The sequence below is a fragment of the Dasypus novemcinctus genome, chromosome 15 (assembly GCF_030445035.2).
Source record: "Dasypus novemcinctus isolate mDasNov1 chromosome 15, mDasNov1.1.hap2, whole genome shotgun sequence".
NCBI lineage: Eukaryota > Metazoa > Chordata > Mammalia > Cingulata > Dasypodidae > Dasypus > Dasypus novemcinctus.
Window position 1 is genome coordinate 109,252,338 of NC_080687.1, and position 19,556 is coordinate 109,271,893.

At 36.9% G+C, this 19,556-nt stretch overlaps 1 long non-coding RNA gene across 1 annotated transcript in view; it reads left to right on the forward strand.

The window, feature by feature from the left end:
* The first annotated feature begins 11 nt into the window (after positions 1 to 11).
* The window catches only part of LOC139436562 (uncharacterized), a 70,827-nt gene continuing 51,282 nt past the window's right edge, over positions 12 to 19,556 (forward strand). The window contains exon 1 of the long non-coding RNA XR_011645898.1: positions 12 to 70. This is a non-coding gene — a long non-coding RNA (uncharacterized lncRNA). The remainder of the gene's footprint in view (positions 71 to 19,556) is intronic.

Genomic DNA, 19,556 nt, shown 5'->3' on the forward strand with positions numbered 1-19,556 from the left:
TAACTAAACTACTCTGGAAGAACAGTTAATGCTCATCAACTGGCAAAGTCACCCACCTGACTGAGGTTTGGTGAGTTAATGAATTAAGTCTCCCTGTTCCCAATTATCTCCCTGACTAAATATTTGAACAACTCTCTTAGTGTGGAGTCTGTACCTTCCCTGCTGAAGTCTTTCTCATCCTAAGAGTACCATTTCTGAAACATATGGGCGTGAGACTTTGTGGTTCTAACATGTATTTTGCTGATCACTAGTGATGTTGAATGCATTTTCATACTCCTGCTCATTCTGAACTCTGCAGAAATTATGATTTATGGCTTATAGAAGAGGGGACATGGTGAATCATTTTTTCTTTGAGATGTCCACATCCTTTGAGAACCCAATCCTGCTCAGAGTAATCTCAAATCCCCAAGGGAGACAAACACACTGTCCTGTTCTCAGAAATGCTGCATGTTCCTGCATCAAGAGTCCCCACTAGACTTAGAGAAGAAAGATGGCCTTCCATGAAGAGGGGGTTTTCACCCCCATACTCCATGAAGGCCAGTATCCCTCAGAGGACCCCAGAAATTCTTACATATCTAGGTCAGCCAGATCTCAACCAAAGCCCTCTTCATGTTGTATCAATTAACCCAACCCAGTCTCAAAAGAGAGAATGATGTTCTCACCTTTAGTTTTCACAAGGCTTTATCTCCTTTTAGGAGAAATGACAACAGCAGGTATGTAGACAATGAGGACAATAGTGAACTTTCCGAAATGAACACATCAAGAGCCCACTACATAAAATGCAAAAGATGACCAGTTCTATTCAGTAAACTCGCCACAGCCTTGGGATTCAACTGACCATCCAGTCCTTTTTTGTATCTCACCCTATCTACCTTCTGTGTATTCAAAAGATAGAGTTAGGGATGTGAAACTGCAAGATTTGCAGTGAACCCCTTTGAAGTGGGCTGGCGGACGAAATGGATATTTTGGTGTGACTTAATGATGTTGATTCCATAAATAGATACAGTATTAACTACAAGGCAGTTAAGACTGGAAGTTTGCATGGTGTTGCCTAAGATGGACTCAGTCTTCCTCCACCCCCAATGCATTGTTGACTCTGTGAAGTGCTGCTTTCTTTTCCGAGTCTAGAATCAGAATAGTGACTTCATTGCCTGAGGGTGGAACATGAGAGGGTTCCCTTGCTTATGTGGCAGCTGAGGAATATTGCCTTTATGGTGACTGGATTTGATTAAGCAATTCCTTGAATTCCTTGAATTTATTTTATCCCAGAGTTCACATCTAAACCCTTTTCTCTCTGGATCTTCCTTTGGGGTACCACAAAAGCTGACAAACTAGGCCAATGGCCATTCTGACTTACCTTCCTTGTGGACCTCTGGGGCAGCCTAGAGAGGGTGGGGGCTGAACACGACTTCCTCTGCAGCTGTGGAAAACAGGTGTATGAACTTATGCTGGTGCTTGCTTTGGTGCATGAGGTCACAGGAGTGGTCTGGAAGTTCTGGAAGGATGGAGGTGCTTCTGAGCTTTTAGAATGGAGGTTTCCCATCAGAACCCAGGCCTGGGGAGGAAGGGAAGAGAGTCATCCACTGACCCCCAGAGTATATGCACTCCCAGTGCCACAGGAACCTGTCTCTGACTCTTCTGACTGCTCCTTAGCTGCTCCTTAGCCCAATATGTGCAGGATGCAGGCATATCAAAAGCTGTGGTTCAGCCCCCTGGCTCCTCTGGCAAGTCTGAACTTTCTGATGCTGGAAGATGGAGTTTGTCACAAGGGAGACAGGACTTATTGGGAGACAGAGCCACCATCCTCTACTCTGGCATCAGCAAAGTTGGCATCCACATGGGACAGGGCTCCCTCGAACTGACAGCAGAAACAAGTGAACCATTGGGCTCAGATGCTTTGGAGCCTGCTGAAGGTTACATCATTGGGGTTAGGGCCTGTGAACCCCCTACCTTATCCCCTGGGGGACTGGGGAGAGCCACTAAGATCTAAAGAGCAGAAGCCACCAGTCCTGTTGTGGTAGAGGTGACTATGGTGGGAGGAAGGACAGGCTAGGAGAAATGGAGTTACCATCGGACCCAGCAATCCTGCTTGTAGGTATTTGTCCAAGAGAGTTATTTTTCACTTAATAACTTGTATACTGGTTTAGCTACTTTATTCCTTTCTCTTAGAAAAAGGACCATTTAGGTTATACAATTTTTCTGGAGTTCCTTTGGAATTCTTTTTTAGTGGTTTCCCTGAGCATAATACAGGTATCACAGTCTAAAAGAATTAATGTTTTACCCATCCAAGTAAAATGTGGACACCTTACTGCCATAGGAATCATTTAATCCCTTCTTTGCTGAAGTGGTCTTCTGAGTTCCCAGTCTAGGGTATAACTTCTGCAAACATTTTGTATTTTTATAATTTTTCAAAATTCATTCACATATTTAACAATTTAACAGTTGAAAAAAAGTTATTCTTTCTCCCCAGATACTCACCATTCCTTGTCAGAGTTGCGGACCTGAAGGGTATTGGGAATGAAAGATAAAGAAAGATTGGGATCAGGGGATCTGAGAGCATTGAAGCCTTAAGCTCATCAGACAAGTTTATTAATATCAGGGGCTTCTTTATACACCCCAAGCAGTCGTGAGAACCAGCGACTATTCTAGCTAACTATTCCCATTACCTCATTCTTGAAAACACAGTGCAGAGTGGATAAGACAGTAACTAAAGCTCATGATGTTACTCATAAATCTTGCTGCTCAGGTTAATCGTACTATCAAGTCTGGGTTCTGCTGGAATGTTATGTTTCCCCGAGAGATTAGCCACCTGCACATATATCTCTAGGGACAGCATGACCCAGTGGTCAGAAAGTAACTTGCTACCATGGAAACAACATGCCTTTGTTTCCCACATTTCCCCCTTTTTGTTTTAGTCAGGGTGGCTGTGCCTGTCTTAGGTTGCCCTCCTCTGAGAGTCTTACCCATCATTGGCTACCAGCCAAGCACTCTGACCATGGGGAATTATATCAGGGTTTTAGCGAGTACCAAATTATTAGCTTGCCCCATCGCATCAACATGGTGCAGTCTTTGACAGACTTCTCATCCCAAGCAAGCAACAATGAGCAACAAGATTAATACACAAAATTCTATTGCTAATGCTGATAAAAAGTGTTGAGACTTCCACCAATCTACTGGATTAAACTTATTAAAATGAAAAATTAAATCATTAAAGATATCTTTATCATCAGCTACATCAATTTGATTATGAGACATTTCTAATATTTTTTGTAATTCTATTTCTAATGACATATTACCTTTATGACCTATGAAATGATTTTTAATCTTTTTCCAATCAAACATTGAATTATTACAAACAAGTGGAGTAAAGCAAAAGTTACTTTCATTCCAATCACATTTCAATCCCCTAAGTAAGTTTAAGTTATATACTTGATCTCCAAGATGTAAAACCACTGATTCTAAATCATTGACTGTATTAATTCTCCATCAATATGTTCTTGACTATGCCATAAGTCACTGGCATTCTTATGCCAATCATGCACATATTGTTGAGTCTTCACCATCTCATGCAAGTCCACTGTAGCTGTAGTAGTGGCTGCAATGACACCAATCAGTCCTAATATGCCAGCTATTATTAGTCCCACAAATTGCTTCAACCGTTTCAGGATTTTTTGAGTCATATGGAACAGCAGTTGACTCTCAGGTGATGATTGCCAAATTTGGTTCAGTCGCACTGGGATCCACACTCCCCACTGCCTTCGAGGTATTGTAATGAAATCTACATTCTGTATAATGTTCTCAGACAAACAGGTATGCAAGGCCCCACTTTTATAAAATGGAGCATTCTCAGTTATGGTTAATTTTTCAACTATAAACACATAAGGATCTCTTATACACACCTGAAGATGATGAATTTAAATGCAAATATTGACCCTTCTTACTATTATTCCCAATCCATTCTATAGTAGGAGCTATTTCTAGAAAAACTTTCCACAGATTCTTCTGCTTGTGTATAGATGCAATATTACACCATGGAAAAGGGATCCATTTCCTTTCTGTTTCTAAACACTATTATTTTTATTAAAAATTATTCTTTTGTTGTCCTTTACTATTTAGACCATGTGAAATAAATCTGTTATTATATTCAATGGGACTCCCCATAGGGGCACTTTCCCACACTATTCCATAGGAATCATTAAAAATGACAGATCTTCTTCCTATATGGCACTCTTGCCATCCTTCTTTATCCCTACTGTCTTTTTGCGGACAGTTATAAGTAGGTTTTTTGGTCATGATTAAATTGTAAGAGGGAAATAAAGTAACAATAAACAGTATTATTTTTGAAGATAATTATGGCCCGATTTTTAGCAAACATATAGGAAGGATGGTTACCAATGCATAAGGGTCGATAATCAAATGGTAATACGAGATTATAGATTCTTTGTCCTTCCTCATAGGGTTTAATTGGCAATTGATCATCAATTGGTCCAGGGAATATATGGATCTTATTCAGATATATATGAAAGAATGGATCTTTCTAGGTTAACACTCTAAGTAATGGGGGGCAGGTATATAGGCCCAATAAGTGTAATTACTGGCAGCTTCCTCATTACTTATGATCACCATCATCAGAAGTTGTAGGAGACCCCATCTCTTCATTCTGAGGTTTAATCCTCTTTGCAGATAACTAAATTTGTTCTCCATTTTCTGAAATGGCAAGAGCATAGCCTCGCCCCCATACTTTAATCCTGCCTTTTTTCCATTCATTACTTAAAATATCTTTCTAGAATATTGGTTGGTCTTTATTTCTAATGTCCACTGTAGATGTTTGACATTTTCTAAAGTGACATTCCGCAGGTGTCAATGAATTATAAACATTAAGAAAATTTAAAGTAAATAAAGCTTTTGCCAATTAATCTTTTGGTGTTATAATACCATCATCTCCCCCTTTTTGTTTTAATAGCATAGTTTTTAGGGTATGATGGCTGCGTTAAACTATGGCTTGACTTGTAGGATTATAAGGAATACCAGTAATATGCTCAATAGCATATGCAGAACAAAAAGAAGTAAAAGACTTACTAGTGTAAGAAGGGCCATTATCAGTTTTAATTTTCAAGGGGCATCCCATCACAGCAAAAGCAGACCATAACTGTGAATGAACATGATGAAAACATTCACCACTTTGTGCAGTAGCCCACAAAAAATGAGAGTAAGTATACGGACATGGACATATCATAATTTACCAAATGATGGTATGTGAGTAACATCCATCTGCCACAGTTGATTAGGAGCCAGGCCTCTGAGATTAGTTTTAGCCTGAAAAGGCACTGTAATTAAGGGTCCACAGGCAGGACAGGTGTGTGAATAATTTTTTGAGCTTGATGTTTTGTTAATTGAGGAAATTTATGTCCAAGTCTCTTAGTATTAATATGAGTTAATGCATGATATTTATTGGCATCTTGCAAACATCCTATTAATAAATCAGCTCTTGCATTTTGGATAGCTAGAGGACCAGGAAGGGAAGAATGAGACTGGATATGAGTAATATATATGGGCTGATTTCTTTGCTGAATGAGGGCTTGAAGGTTAGCAAAAAGTTCAGACAATTTATCAGTAATAAAAATATGAGCTGTTTCAATATGGCCTACAGTTAAACTTACATATTCGGAGTCAGAGACAATATTCAAGGGCTCTTGAAACGTTTGTAAAACCTTAATGATGGCTGAAAGCTCTGTGCATTGAGCAGATGAATAAGGAGTCTGCCAAACCTGTTCCTTTTGAGAGGTAACATATGCTGCTTTTCCATTACTACTACCATCAGTAAATACTGTACATGCATTTTCAATAGGAACAGTTTTCACAATTTTTGGTAAAATCCAAGTGGTTCTATGTAAAAAATGTTAACAGTTTGGAAGTAGGATAATGATTATCAATAATGCTTTGAAAATTACTAATAGCTATTTGCCATTGAGGATTCGTTATATATAAATGTTGAATTTCTTCATGAGAAAGATTATAAATACTTCTATCTGGATCAGACCACTTTAATTGTAGCAACCTCACATGACATTTTGCTAGTATGGAAATAATTTTTTGGAGATATGTTTGCAATCTCTTTCATTTATTATTAGGTAAAAGAATCCATTCCAATATGCCTTCTTGCCAAAATAAAGCCATAGGAGATTGAGGGGTTGAAAAAACAATTAAATCAACATTTTTATCAGGGTTTATTTGTGTTAATTGCCATTGAGAGATTCGATTTTTTATTAATGTCAATTCTTTTTCAGCCTCTTTAGACAAGATTCTAGGGCTAGATAGATCAGAATCTCCTGTTAATGTTTGAAACAAATGAGTTAACATATAATTAGGAATTCCTAATGTTGGTCGAATCAAATTAATATCTCCTGGCAATTTTTGAAAATCATTCAAGGTGTTTAACTTGTCTCAGTGTATTTTCACCTTTTGTGGTATAATACGTCCATTAGCCAATTTCAACAATATGGAACAGTCCTTTGAATTTTTTCAGGGGCAATTAGCAAGCCATACTCAGGAAGAATTTGTTCAGCGTACTGAAATAACTGTTGCAATTTGTCATTTGAAGCATGAGCAAACAATATATTATCCATATAATGAATAATAATTGCTTTTTTTTAAATATTATGCTGAAATATTGGTAAATTTATACACTCGTAAGCATTTGTAGAAACCTTTTACTCATACAACTTTAATTAACAGAGGGTTAAAGGAAAGAAAAAACTTGTTAATTTTATAACACTTTTAAACACCTTCTAATCGACTTATAACATATTAAATGAATTTAGCTATTACATTAATTTTTCTTTTAAGGTAAAAGAACAAATCTCTTATAATTAGTTTGGAATAAAAGGCTACTTTTCAGGATTTGGTTTTGAGAAAGCAGTTTTGAACATTATGTTCCTTTAAAAGAGGTAAGACATTTTCTTTTTTGAACACTGAGGAAATAATAAGGTTAAAGCACAAGAAGCTATTTTGATAAAACAGACTTTCTTTGTATACTGATTATTCAGGATAAAAACTTTTACCAAAACAGATTAATGACTTGAGAGGCTTTGAGAAAGAACAAAATTTTAACTTTGCATTAGTATACTACTTGATACTAAACCTTTTAAAATTTTATAGATAGACTCATTAAATTTTATTTAACTTTAATCATAAAAATTTCTTTTCTATGAACCTTCTACACTTTAGTATTCACCTAGGTTTTGTTCCACCCTCAACTCTTTCCCAATAATCAATCATTTTATCTTAGGACAAAATCATCTCCTGTTTCCTTAATAAATAAAAACACATTCCATATAGCCCACATACGAAGTTATTAAGCAAACTTCTTACAACATAATACCACCAACACTAAACAAGCTTGTTAAAATAATGAACTTTTTTTTACTTTAAATACTTAGTAGCATGCAATATCAGAAACAGTCTCCTAGAGCAAGTTGTCAGGGGAGGCTGGCTGCTGCCAAGTTTTCCTGTTATAAAATTACCTTTTATTATTATTATTATTAATTCAGGTTTGTTTAAAAATGACTTTTTAGAATTAGCCATTTAAATACTTTAATTTAAACAATGCTTCATTAAATTTCTTATAATTATTTATAACCATATAGGCTATAATTATATTATTTTAAGACAAATTTTACCTTCACAGAACACATTTTCTTATTTAAAGTTACCACAATACTTTCTATAACTTGCCACATGCATTTAAGTTCCAAGAGTTTATGAAAATTAGCCGTCCTACTTTAGGACAAAACACATTTTTAAGAAAAAACTTGTTAAATTTCAGTCAGCATTCCCACAAACTTTTAACCTTCTTTAATATTCATTTAAGTTTTACATCCTTTATATTATCTTCTGAAGAAAAATAAGCTATTCATTTCAATCTAGGCAAGAACAACCTTTTATAAAAAGACATAATTTTGTTAATCAAGACTTACAATTTTTATCATTGTAAAGATCTTATTAACATTTAAACTTAAGTATTAATATAAGCACTTATTTAATTTTTGACCATTTGAATAGAGCTCTTTTTAAAATTTTTATTAATTTATATTACCATCCAGAGTTATCAAAATATACACTGACATTGAATGAACAGACAAACAGAACAATCACAACACATTAACAGAAACATACAGGTTACAATTAACCCATAATTCTTACTTTCTTGGTATAACTGTTTTTAAGTTCTCCATTATATCACATTTTAGAGTTTACTTTTTAAGATTTCTTCTGGAATCCATGTTGCCTGTAACATACAAGCTTGTACTTGGAAACATTTTTATTAGTTATCAGCAATCAGTTAAGATAACTTGAGCAGCATAAATGTAGTTAAGCTCTAATTTAGCAGTTTAGACAGACTGTTAACACACATTTTTGTATTATTATTCTGTAAGACTATACTGAGACTTGAAATTCAGGAGTAAACTATTGATTTAAAACTGAAAATTCCTTTTTAAACCTTGATAAAAATTTTGTACTAATTTTATTATCTTGGTTAACTAGGCCCAATCAGAATTAGCATGGAAACATGGCTTAACTCTATTAACCCCCACTAACCCACAGCTACATTGTCATGTAGACAGCAGGGGGTTTGCAGAGTTGCTGCCAGAATAGTTTCCTTATCTTAGTGAACACTTTAACAGAGAGTTTTCTTACAAGCCTGATTTCACTAACAAGGACTTTAGTATTTTTACCTGTTTTAAATCTTTCAGTAGTTTAAAAGTTTTTGGCTCAGGATGAAACTTGACACCCCCTTGCAGATTATTTGTATCTGGTGGTATCGCATGTAATGTTACTGGGAAAGCAGATAATAATTGTTTAACACAAGACAAAGCAACAGCAACATCTGAAAACATTTTGAATTTAGGCTTAGTAACAGAAGGCAATTCAGTAGGTGCAGAGGGTTGTACTGGATACACAGAAGATATTTCATTAGGACACTTCACTGAGCTTTTATTGATGAAAGGGTTAATATCAGGATGACGGAAAAAACCTGATGGTTCCCCATTGGCCTTAAGTTCCTGTTCTTGTTCAAATATACTTTCTTTCATTTCAAATTTACTTATGGGCTTAGAAAATATAATAATTTCATCTTTCTCTCCTTCTTCAGACTGTAAAGGATCTAAGGCTGCCACTATCTGGTGGCATAAGGCCCATACTGATAATGGAATGAATTCTCTTTTTTGATAGGCTCTTCATAAAGCTTTCATTACAAGTTTCCACTGTTTTAAATTTAAAACATTACACCCCTGAGGCTGAAACCAACCACAATACTTTTGTATTAAAGCAAACAATTCTATTAACACAACTTTTTACAGGCACCCCACTAGCTTTCAATAAAGTTTTTAACACTTGCAAATATGCTTCCACATGTCCCATTTGATTACCCATTACCCTGATGACTTTGCAGAAATGTTACTTACTTTCTTAATCTTGAAGACTCGAGTCACTCTGCTTTGGACTTCACACGCGACCCTCGATGAGGTCTCTTCCATGGTTCCCCATACTGATTTGGAAGCCTCACTAACTTCTTTGGGCCCCATGCTGGGCGCCAGATGTTGGAGTTGTGGACCCAAAGGATATCAGGAATGAAAGATAAACAGAGATTGGGATCAGGGGATCTGAGAGCATTGAAGCCTCAAGCTCACAGACAAGTTTATTAATATCAGGGGCTTCTTTATATACCCCAAGCAGTCATGAGAACCAGCAACTATTCTTGCTAACTATTCCCATTACCTCATTCTTGAAAACACAGTGCAGAGTGGATAAGATAGTAACTAAAGCTCAAGATGTTACTCATAAATCTTGCTGCCCAGGTTACTCGTACTATCAAGTCTGGGTTCTGCTGGAATGTTATATTTCCCTGAGAGATTAGCCACCTGCATGTATATCTTTAGGGACAGCATGAACCAGTGGTCAGAAAGTAACTTGCTACCATGGAAATAGCATACCTTTGTTTCCCACAATTCCTGATCCACATCTTTTATTCCTGAAGTTGAAAGTTTCCTTCTTAAATTATTTCCAGTTAGCCTGAAGTTCCTTTTGTAGAGCAAGTCATCAGGTGATGAATTCACTTGTTTTTTCATCCTCTTCTGTCTTTATTTTGCCTTTAAACCTTAAGCAACTTTTGATGAATGCAGTATTCTTGGTTGTGGATTTTTTTCTTTTAGCCCTTTAATGATGTTTTTTCACTCTCTTATGGCCTCTATATTTTCTGAAGAGAAATCAAAGACCTTCAAATTGTTATTCTTCTACAAATAAATTGTTAAATTTTCTGACTCCTTTTAAGACTTTTTCTTCATCTTTAGTTTTCAGCAGTTTGATTATAATGTATCAGGGTGAGATTTTGAGCCACTTGGATCTCTATTTCATAGAGTAGTGTCCAGTCATTTTTCCCCTTTCCCTTTTTATTGGCACTGGCCTCTTTCTGCTCAACCCAGTCTTTTGAATGAATATTAAAAGTTTTAGTATTGCCCCACAGATCATGAGGCTCAGTTTGGGATCAATTCTCTCCTTCTTACTCGCTCTCTATTCTCAGATTATATCATTTCTACTCATCTACATTCCATCTCACCAATTCATTCATCCCTTATTTGTCTTCTCTAATTGAGATTGTTCAGTGAATTTTTTTTATTTTCTATAACTTTATGTTTAGATCAAAAGTTGTCATTTACATCTTTTCTTTGTTTCTTTTTCTCTGCTGAGAACTCCTATCTTTCCATTCAATTAAAGAGAATGCCTTTTGATGGAGTTGGATGGAGATGTGACCTCTCTATACATGCCTTTTCTGTCAATTTCACTGAACCTGTGGTTGGGGCTGGGGTTGGTGTGTGCTCAGGAGGCTTGGATCTCTGGACCATGTGCCAGCTGGGCCCTGAGCCTCAGCAGAGTAGCAATACCTACTTTCCAGTTCATTGGACTTACCCAGGTCAGCTAAGAGGGAGGTGAGGATAGCCAACCACCATGCCAGGGTACCAAGAGAATCTACAACTGCAAATGGGATAATACAACCCATCAGCCATGTGGGCTGTAAGCCCCCTCTTAATTTATACTTAGAGTGGACATTTACCCTCCCGGGGTCCAAAAGATGGAGGAAGAGAGTATGGAATGGAGTGGATTTGCTGGTATTCTACTATAGAACTATTGTAATTCTAGCATTGGAAGAAATTGTATCCTTTATGTCAATATAGTGGCAACATGGGTTGCTGAGGGCAGGGAGATGGAAGAAGAGTTGTGATATGCAGATATTTTTGGGATTTTGGGTTGACCTGAATGGTATTATGGGGACAGATGGAGGACATTGCATGTCCTGCCATGGCCCACTGGATGGACTGGGGGAGATTGTAGACTGTACAGTGTAAAATGCAGCTGTTGTGGCATAGCAGTGCTCCAAAATGTTTACAGCAAATGCAGTGAATGTTCCATGCTGATGAAAGAGGTTGTCGATATGGGAGGAGTAGGGGTGGTGGGGAGTAGTGTATTTGGGAGCCTCTTATATTTTTTAATGTAACACTTTGTCTGATCTATGTATCTTTAAAAACAAAAAGGACAAAAAAATTAAAGAGAATGTACCTTAATCTCATTGAGCATAGACAGAACAACCATTTTGTCTGATAAATCCTTCTGTGGTTAATTTAGGACAGTGTCTACTGATTGAGTTTTCCCTTAAGAATAGGTCAGGTTTTCCTAGTTTTCTGTATATTACACAGGGTAAATTTGAGTGATATTTTGATAAGTGTGTTTACATTGTGAAACTATTTCAAGACTGTCTTGGTTAGCTTAGCCACTTAATGATTCCATGGGAATTTGAGGACCAGCTTTTCCATTTCTGTAAAATAGTCTACTCAATTTTGATTTTGAATTTAATCCGTAGTTTCCTTTGCATGGTATTGATATCAGAACAATATTTAGTCAATGAGCAATGGACTTCTTGCTATTTGATTAGGTTTTCAGTGTCACTCAGTGTTTTCTAATTTCAGTACATAAATGCTTCACCTTTGGTTAAATTCTTAGATATTTTATTCATTAGAGGCTATTTGATTGGAATTTTTAAAAGTTCCATTTAAGGTTGTTCTATGCTGGATTATAGAAACAAAAATGACTTTTGCATTGTATATCTTGTATCTTTCAATTTTGCTGAATGCCTTTATTAGTGCCATTACTATTCTTGTGGATTCTTTGGGATTTTGCTTGTAAAGGATTAGGCCATCTGTGTTTATAGAGATAGCTTTACTTCTTCCTTTCCAGTTTGGATGCCTTTCATTTCTTTTTCTGGCCTGATTGCTCTAACAAGAACTTCAGTACAATGTGGAATAGCAGTGATGAAAGTTCACTACTTTATCTTGTTCCTGATCTCAGGGAAAGACATATTGCTATAATTTATGTAGATGCAGTGCAGCTGCTAATGGAGTTGAATGACTTCCACCAATGACCATCCACTCAGTGAGCAGTAGAACATCCCCAGGGTACAGGAAGTCTGGGAGTGCATTTCTGAAGACCTGGAGTTTCAGCTAATTTTAGGAGGCCAACATTCTAATCATTTTGAATGGCATCTTTCTTGTTAATGTGTATGTATTCAGGTGTTCATAATGAGATCATGATATGATATTGCTGAAATATTTTTATGTGGTCCTAAATTTTAATATTCTGTAAACCATTTTAAATGACTTTTTTTTTGTTTGTAGAGGTTATTTCTAAAATAGTGCTTTTAATGTAGCAAGGACAGGTATTAAGGACTTGGGTCCTTGGGGACCATGGAAAATATATAGATTGCTTTGGGGGTTGTTGGTGTATGTGCCTGAGGATAGTTATAAAGCTACTTGGTGCTATATATGTAGTCCAGATATACATAACATTTTTCTTATGTGATTAGGAATCAAAACAATATAAATTAAAATATTATTTAAAAATGAATCACCATTGCTAAAGCCAAATATGTTTGAAAATAGATTAATTTAAAACAAAATAAAAAGAAAATACTGAAATTAATGACTCAACTATAATGTATACAGAACAAAGAAAATTCAATATAGAATAAGTATAAGAAACCAAAATCTAATAATTGTGGAAATAAAATGCATATAAATATATATGAACAAAGTGATTCAGAAATGAAATACATTTCAAGACATACAATTAAAAATACCCTTAAAGATAATTGATTCTGGAAATACATAGACCATTATCTTTTAGTGAATGACTAGATTTTGGCAAAGTGGTTTTAGCTGTTCCACATCGAGACAGGAGCATACATTCAAAGGAGATATTCACTAATCAGATGCAGAAACAAATAGACAATAACAGGTGCAATAGAGGTAATGATATTGAAGACCCATATTTAAGAGTGGTAGAAGTACAGAACCCAGAAATATCAGGAAGAAAGCTGTTATATATATTTTTAATTTCAAAGAAAATTTGGACAGAGACAGATCTGTGTTGTTGGGAGAGCTATTTTGAATCTTGTTTCTATCTAAAAATTTTTTAAAAATCATGTGAAATACCAACAGAAAAAATATTGATGTTATTTCCAATACAGGTATAAAGGCAGAGTAACACTACCACATGAAAGAATGCTCTTCATTTTGATGTACATTATGTACTGAAATGTACTATCTCAAAAAGAAGGTAAAAGCATTTATGAAAGGAAACAGTATATGAGAGAACATCATCAATGAGATAGGAAAAAAAACCTCAAAAATGAAGCGACAGAAATCAGGGAAGAATAAGAAAAAATGGGAAAAAATCATTTCATGATTTACATATAAGCTAGAAGAAACAGTGAAAAGGTAATACCTAAATAGAAAGGGAAGTTAAAAAGAAGAAATTTCATATAATGTAAAAGATTTGAGAAAAAAATGTCAAAAGTTTAAGATCAGCATAGAAAGGCCAGTATATGAATACTGCAGTGTTTGAATGAGAAACTAAAAGCAAATACTTGTAGCAATTATTAAAAATTATTACTCCATTTTTTCTGGAAAGAATTATTTGAAGCTCCATATTAAAATTACACACTGAGCATTGATACAGAAGGTCTAAAGATAAGGGAAATTTTAGTGAAATTACTATGGTTTAAAGAAAACATAAAACCATTTATTAGAGGAAAGCATGTGGCATTATGGAAAGAATATTAGAATCCTTCAACATTTTTGGAACAATATTTTGTGCTATGTGAAAATGGGGTAATATCTTTGTGGAAGGAAATGTGAATCATGGTTTTATCCCCAGCAAGACTGAAAAGAAAGTAAAAAATAGTGAATTCAAAGTTATCCTGCTAGACCAAAGGGTGATATTATTGTCATAATCCCTTCCAGGTGAGTAAACAGATTTCAATAAATGAAATGTCTGGAAGACATTGTCCTGAGGATGGAAGTTAAGCACTAAATTTCAGTTACTTGTTCAACTCTCAAACATTGAGGATTCTATGAGAGAGTAGTGACCTTGGTGGGAGCCAGGAGGGAGACCAAATTTTATAATTAACTTGGCTCTAACTTTAACATGCTGATCTAAATATGTGTTTAATTTTTTTTGACAAATTAAGAAACATAAGTAGTAGGAGAAAATATTGATTAATATAGTAATATCTAACATTAAATGTAAAATGTTTCTCTAAAACTCAATCTAAATTTATCTAACTAAATTCTAAATTGTCATGAAATTGATTTATTTGGGTATGGGTAGAAGAGGATAAGCACAGAGGCATCTCTAAACACCATATGATCTACAGCTCTTCTAAGCTCAGGCTAGGGCCTCCAGCTTAAGGCCTTTGTAGCTGTCAATCGTGGGATCTGCAATAAAAGCACAGGGTATAGAATCACCAGATACATAGAGATGGATGGAGGAGGGGTTTTGCTGGTGAAGGTTGCAGGACTCAGAAGGTACAATAGACCCTATAGAAGCAAGGTTGGCCCCCAATACCTAGGAACCAGATCCAAATGACACTGAATTCCTATTGCTACTCTTGGCTTAAGGTACCGTTTGTGTCACAGTGTCTGTAAATGTCCAACTGAAGGGATTTAATCTGTTTGCTTGGATAGGCACCCTTGAAGTAACTCTTCCCTGAAGAGTAAGTCTGATTGTAGGACTCCAGAAAGAAAAGGCAGAGTCCTATATATCTGACCAGTGAGAAGCAGGACATCTGAAGGATAGGTGTGGAAGTGATAACCCTGCTTCCCCAACCCCTGCCCCCTACACAGTCCAAGTCATGACTGCATCATCACATTACTATTGGACAGGTTCTTTTTTCACTCTAAAGACTAGTTTCATTTTAAAACACACCAAAACTTACCTGTGCTTCTCAGTTAAAAAACAGCGAGGCTCTAGTACTAAAAACATAAGTTTTCTTACATTAGTATATTTCAACATGAAAACATTACAGAAGACACTCCTTTTAACAAGATACTATAAGCATTATGTTTATCTTTAATTAATTATGAACATAAAAAATAAATAAAAGGAACATAAGTAACTTGCCATTCTACCCATTTCACTCATCCCAAGTGAGTTCTGCATTGACCGTTCTTTCAGTTTTCTTTGAATTATACATACATAAAAAAATTCTCAAGAACCATAGCTTGAAGAAAGGTGGCATGGGCTGACCAGGGATCTGAACAGAACCCTACAGAGGCTGCGAACCCTCAGGGCTTGGGCAACTGCCAGTCAGGACTTAAATATCCCCCTAAGATGGAAACTGGCCTAGAATACCTACCCTACCTACCTGCAAGAGACCCCAGAGTGCCATTGTCCTTATTATAGATTGAGTCAGGTCCACCCATAAAGTCATGTTTTTGTCCTAACCTCTGCTCTTAACAAATGTGAACTCATTTCTAAGAACATCAAAGATCATACTAATGAATGTGAGTCCAACTTTAATCAGGGGGGCCTTAATCTAATACGACTGGAGACCTTATAAGAAGAAAATTAGGCACATTCAGGCACAGGAGATAGGAGGCAGGTGGCCAAGAGATGGAGGCAGAGGTTCAGTTATGGATTGCTGGCAAGCTGCCACCACCTTCAGAGAAAGCACAGTGCAGCCCAAACCATGATTTTGGACTTCTAACCTCTCAAACTGTGAGACAATCAATTCCTCTGTTTGAGCCAGCTGGTTACCAGTATTGATTAAAGCAGCCCTGGCAAACTAAGACAGCCTAATTCACTCTTTTGCCAGAGGCTATTGTGGATGTGGTCTATGTTAGAAGAGTCCAATGGGTTAGAAGAGTTCAGCGGCGGACTCTGAGCAGCCTCCCAGGAGATGTTTTGTGAGAATGAACATGTTCACTCTGCATTGTCTACATCGTAGTTACTAACACACATGGCAATTGGGCTTTTGACAAATGGATGACATGTACATGTGCTGCAGATGCCCTGGTGGTGTGGTGCTCTGTAACAAGAATTGAAAATGACAAATGTTGCCAAATTCATAGTAGAAGATTAGAGATTGCCAGGCAGAAGAGGCATGATGAAATTGTGCTTTGGTATCAAATCACCTAATATCTCAGTGCCTAGTTTCCTGTTTGGTACTTTGCGTCTCTGCAAAATTAATTCAGCTTCTAAGCCTCTCTTTTCGCCTATGTTAAAAAGGACAGATATGGCTGCTTTTCTTTTATCATCATCAATGAAAGTGCCATTAGGGACAAGTAAAGTGCTCTACATAGGCTATACTATTCACTATTAAATGAATTCTTCTCATTAAATCCTAATGACAGTGATTTTGTAACATAGTATTTTCACTTGGAGTCCTTTGAACATTTTCCTGGATTGTTATGGTGTTGGGAGCGGTCAATATGAGTATACACTGAGTTCAGCAATGCCGGCAACATGGCCACCAGAGCAGAGCCCACTTCCTTGTTCTTCTCCCTCCCTGCTCCTTTTTTCTCCGTTTCCCGCCACTGCCCAGACTGATATAGTGTGCAGGGGCAAGGCTCAAAACTAAGGTCTGCCTCCCACCCCTGGGACAGCAACAACCAATCCTTAGCCTCTACTACCTCACTCCCCGCTCCTCCCCCACCTGAGGGTATATATACTTTGCCCCCTTTAATAAAGTTGCAGCTTGATCAGAACCCTGTCTTGCTGTCATTCTTCATGTCTCTTGTCCCACCATTCTTTCTTGGCAGGTTTCGAGCCCTCGTTGCTGTCCCGCGGGCCGGGGCATTATGGGATATTTTCCAGGTTTATTGAGGCATACTTGACTTACAATGAACTATATTATTTGAAGTATATAATTTGATAATATGGACATATGTATATGTCCTTGAGGAAATTATTATGGGATTGCACAGGTAATTGTGCTGGTTATAGGAGAGAAATCTAGGAAGGCACACAGCAGACATCTAGGATCTCACACATGCACATTGGCAATCACATTCATTACACTGAGAATCACAGCACATACTCATATACACACACAACACTCACATGAACACAAAGCCATGCCATCTAAACAGAATCCAACTATTCAAGAAACATCACTCTAGTTCTTACCTGAAATATCCATTTGCTTCCCCATACCCAAATCCTTGTTCCTACCTGGGAGTTTTAATCAGGGGGCTCTTGACTGAAGCCAGCAAGAAAGATCCACATTTCTTATCATGTAGATTTTTTCCTCAGCACACCTATCATTGACACTTTCTTTTTGGGCCAGCTGCAATTACAGAAACGAAAACACTGTAAGAATTATAAATTATTATGTAATGCTAGCAGAAGGATTTTGTCCTCTTGGTGACTTTAGAATACCAGATAGGAAAGAATGGTCAAACAAAGGAAAGTCAAAACCCGTGAGGGGACACCAACACCTGTGGAAAAGAAATGAGTTTTTCCTCATTGATGCATCTCTCAAATCCATTTTGGTTGCCAGTTACAAAATTCTTAATCCAAGGTAAAAATATTGTTCCTTAGCATGGACCTAATACCATGTAGTTTTTAAGTTGATGCTGCCTTTGTGATTTTACTCTTGAAACAGGAAATCAGCTGGTAATAGACTCCCACTGAGGACATTCCCCAATAATTTTGTGTATATCACCTATAATGTACATGGTCAGATTATCCAAATTGGATTGAAAAAGAAGGAAACCAAGAAAGCAACAGCTTGATCTCAGACAAAGAAAGGTGACCTTACTTTGGAATCAGATGGAGCTTACTATATTGCTCTGGCATTCAGAGGCTCCTCCAACAGGCCCTCAGGGAACTAGGAGGACTGAGAATAACAGTCAGTAGCTTGGGGCTGTTTCTCCTGGATTACTAATGCTGCTTTGTTTATCTTGGGCAAGGGATTAGAGTATTATGGAGGCAGTTTTCAACTAGTATAGAGTGAGCTGCTCAGGAGTGGAAGAAGCAAAAGGGAGGAGCAGGAGAATAAAAGGAAGCAGTCCTTGGCTTTGTCATTAAAGACATTCCAAAGCAACATGAAATAGTCAATTTACAAAGGGTAGGAAAATACATACTATTGTTCACCGATGAATTCTTATCGCTTCTGCCTTTTAAAAAATAAGTCAAACTTTTATTTATGGATTTGTAGGGTAAAATCACAGCTCATACCTCATGCATGCAAATATGTCATATTTTAAAAATATTTCTATTTCTATTTTGAGCCCCTATTTGGTAGCATATGGGAAACAGAGTCTCAGGCTACTGCAGGTCTCCTTCTATGTTTCCCTGGGGGACCAGGAGTTCCAGGAGACTTACAGGATATCAAAGCATCAGGCTGGAGCATCTGCCTGTTTTACTTGATCTTTACTTTTCAGTCTGTGGAGGCCAGTTCTGCATACTTGTCCCCAGTATAAAGATTCATCAGGTCTGTCAGATATCTGTCAACCACTTCATTCCTCTCATTGCTGGGTAGAGGAAATCATCATAATATTTTAGTCTCCTATTATATGCTGGGCACTGAGAATTGTTTCAGGCCCCTTTGCATAGACAGGATCAGATACGTAATTTGTGGGGCCTCGTTCAATATGAAAATGTGAGGTCCCTTGTTTAAAATGTATTAAGAATCTCAAGATGGCAACAAGGATTAAACCATGCACAGGGTCCCCTGTGACTGCTGCAGTCACATGTTTCCTGATGCTCAAACACCATGCTGGATGCCAAGAAAAGCATGATTCTTCCTCCTAAGACAGGAATAGGGCTCTGAGTTTTCAGTAACTGGACATTCTATCTCTCCTACCAGCTCTTATCCTGGGAGGCAAGTGGCTGGTACATAGGACATATTGCCCAAATTGTCTTCTTTTTCTCTTTCTCCCTCCACATAAACAAACATGGGTACTCCATCAAGTCTGGAAGTGTGCCAGCCTGCCTCTTTTCTATTCTCAATATCTTGTTCAAAGGGAAGAAAATTCTTGAAGCCCTGAGACCTTTAGAGTTTAGACTTCTAAACAAAGCAAAACAAAAAATGAACAGTCTATGTTAACTCAAAACCCTTTTCTTTCAATACTATTCTGTCATTTGCTTTAAAAACCTGTTTTGAAATTCAAAAGCACTGTTTTGGTCCTTTTTTTCTCTTTTGACTATGCCATCCCTTCCTG